Source organism: Nicotiana tabacum, chromosome 10 (genome assembly GCF_000715075.1).
Source record: "Nicotiana tabacum cultivar K326 chromosome 10, ASM71507v2, whole genome shotgun sequence".
Classification (NCBI taxonomy): domain Eukaryota; kingdom Viridiplantae; phylum Streptophyta; class Magnoliopsida; order Solanales; family Solanaceae; genus Nicotiana; species Nicotiana tabacum.
Window position 1 is genome coordinate 159,310,341 of NC_134089.1, and position 3,473 is coordinate 159,313,813.

Below are 3,473 nucleotides of genomic sequence, written 5' to 3' on the forward strand. Positions count from 1 at the left end.
CAGTTCAAGCGTCGGTAATTAGGAGCCCACCTAAAGAACAAAGCAACTCAAGTGTCAGTAATCAGGAGCCCACCTGGAGAACAAAGCAATTCAACTGTCGGTAATCAGGAGCCTGCCTGAAGAATAAAGCAATTCAAGTGGCGGTAATCAGGAGCCCACCTGGAGAACAAAGCAATTCAAGTATTGGTAATCAGGAGCCCACCTGAAGAACGAAGGGAAAGCAGCAATGTTCGAAGGAAGACAGTTCAAGTTCAGCAATCAGGCGTCCACCTAAAGAAAAGGGAAAGCATCTCAAATTACAATTCAAGTCGGCAACAAAGGAACTTCACCTGGAGAATACAAGTTAACAAGGCAACAAGAACTGCAAGATCAAGTTTGAAGATATAGATAGGATTCTTGTAATGCATAGATCGTAGTTTAGTCTAGCATCTTTTATTTTGTCATGGCGTAATAAGGAGTTCAGTAAGTAGTAGCAGCAGCAACAACAACAGTGAAATCACAGCTTCATGGTAGTCCCAGATACTGAAACTTCCCGAACTACACTGAACTGATTCCTTTATAGCCAAGGATATATAGGAGACTTCGGAAGCAGGGTGCGGTCAAATCTTTCAAAAAATGCTTCCCACGGAATATTCAAACGGACAAAAATCGCTTGTATCCGCATACTTTATCTTTGCACGAAAACTCTTCCTATTTCCGAACAAAGAGAGGCAGATGTGAGCACGTGATTTTTGCCCTATATGAATTACTCCCATAGATTCAATAAAATAAATTTCTCCCATTATTTGCAATTTTGGTAGATTTTGTAGCATTTTTTCGATTGTTTGCATTTGTCTGTGCACGTTTATTTTATTTTATTCATGAAAAATACAAAAATATGTTGCATTTGCATTTAGGATTTAATTTTATATTTTGTTAGATTAATTGTAAAATTAGTTGTTTTATAAAAATGGAAAAATCACAAAAAATAACTTATTTTTTGCACTTTTTAAATTTGATAGTTTTCCTTTAATTTGATTTTTGATTAATTGTGGTAATTATTAGTTAGAGTTAATTAATTCAATGTGGTAGAATTAATTTGATTTAAGATTTAGTTTAGGTTTTATTTCAATTTTGAGAAAAGAAAAAGAATTTTGAAATAATTAGAAAAGGGAAAGGAAGTGGAAAATTCAGATTTTTGGGGCTTCGTAATTTTAAATCCCACAAGCCCAATTAAATTTCCCAATTAAGCCATCCACTTTGGCCCAAACCCAGACAAAATCGGTCCATCCCCACTTTCCAACCAAACGACGTCGTATCGGTTATGTTTGTTCCCAACCGTTGATCTTAAGCAATCCAACGATTGGGAACTGACCCCTTCCTCCATGTATAAGTGTCGGAACCTCGCCTACCCCCCCCCCCCTCACTAGTCTCTCTCACCTCCTCTCTGTAGAGACTAAACCAAAAAAACCCGAATCCACCGCCCTGATTTTCCACCGCCTTGGGCTGGCAGCGCCACCTCCAACCACCCCCATCTTTACACCATATCACCCCTTTTTCCCCTCATAACAAATTCGTCATTGCTTCCCTTCGAATAATCATAAAACCCGTCGAATCTTCGATCAAAGTTTGGACCTTCAAACTTTAATCCACCCAAATCACCCCAAATTAACACCAAACAACCCCCAGGACCCCCTCATACCAAATCCATAACCATTTTCCTTCGAATCATCCCAGAACCTCTCGAATATTAGATCAAAGATCTGAACCCTAAAATCCTAAAACTCCCTGATTCGAGATTTCTTGAAATTCAAGGTCTAAGTTTGACTTTATTCGTGTGTTCTTGGTAAGAACACGCGATTAATATCAAAATTGATCGGAGATTTGATGATTCGAAGTCTTTGCTCAAGTGTTCACTGGTCCGAATTTCTTAGGTATTCTTCTTTTGATATTTAATTTCTACTTATTCTACTCTTTCTTTTATTTTTCTGATTTTTATTTTTCATTTTTTTCATCTCTTTACACCATCTGTATTTGCATGTTAATTTTAAGTTGTGTTAATTATTATTTGTGTCCTGGGGTTAAGTCTGGGTTAGATTTTTTGCTTTTGTTTGGGTCCAAATTATTCGAGTCTTGAAGACTCTGTAAATTGAATATTCAAGAGTTTTAGGCTTTCAGTGATAATTTGGTTTCTGAAATCAGAAAGCTCAAATGGGAAATGATTCGAGTTGTTTTTTGGAGCCCAGGTCTAGTTTAGTTATGGGTCAATTTGACCCATGATCTATGAGATTTTAGACATAATTAACAGGGTCTTGAAGGGTAGTTTAGGAAGATTAGGTGAAAGAATCTCATTTAACTGAATTAGGAAGCTTCTTAGAAGCTGGGGTACGGACTCATGTGAGAATCCAAATTTTACCCTAAGGGTATGAGAGCAAAAGCCAAAATGTCAAAAGGATTAAGGTGCAAATTTTAACTTATTTCTGCAGCCCTAATAGCTTGCCTATAAAGGCATTATTACTTGATATTCAAGTCAGATTTGAAGAGATAAAAAATCCAGAAAAAACTGAATCGGCTGGGACCCTAAAATATATCTGATTTCCTTGCACTACTTGCTTGAAAACTTCTCAAATTCTGGTTATTTTATGTTTTCTGATCTCATTTGGTTAGTTAAAACTTCTGAAAATGTCAAAATCCTACACCTGGGTTATAATGGTTTGATATTGGGTTCTTTAAAGTTTGGTTTCGAACTTTGCTAATGGGGTTACTGTTGCATTGTCGGGATCTGAATTGATTGCAATTGTTGTTGTTTCCTGATTCTTCTTTTGTTTCCCTTTTATTTCCAGGTATTCTCTTAAACTATTGAGTGGCCTTTGAAGCTATGAATGTGGTTTGTTGTGTATAGAAGATAGGGAATCCTTTGGAAAAAATGTAATAAGATTATTTTCTATTTGAAGTTCAATTTCCCCATGTTAATTTAAATTATCTAGTTTTGTTTATCTCTCTTCTTTCCTTCTCAAGTGGCCTAGATGGATAATGGAAGATGTATAACTCACTTTATGTTGAAATATTTAAGTTTAGTGCAAAACTTTGAAGTGGGATTCTGATCTTCTCACTCATGAAGTGTCCTATGTGTAAATCGTAAACTACATATGTTACTTTAGGATTTCTCTTGCTGCTAATGGGTTGTCGAAATGAATTTATGAGGTTAAGAACTTCAGTCTGTCTTTTGAGACTCAAGTGAGATATATATTGATTCCCTGCATCTTGTTACTGTTGATAGGGAAAGAGAGTCTAAATGAGTTTGAGTTTCCATGCATTCATTCACAAGATCAGTTTAGAAATTGAATGTAGGCCTGGACATCTGTTGGTTTTGTTTATTAATGCAATTGAGAGTAAGAATATTTGTTTGGTGTAAGACGAGCCAATAGCCTTTAAAGCTTTATGTTGGTAGAAATTCGAAATGGGGTCCCGCTCTTTCACCTTGACTTTTGCAA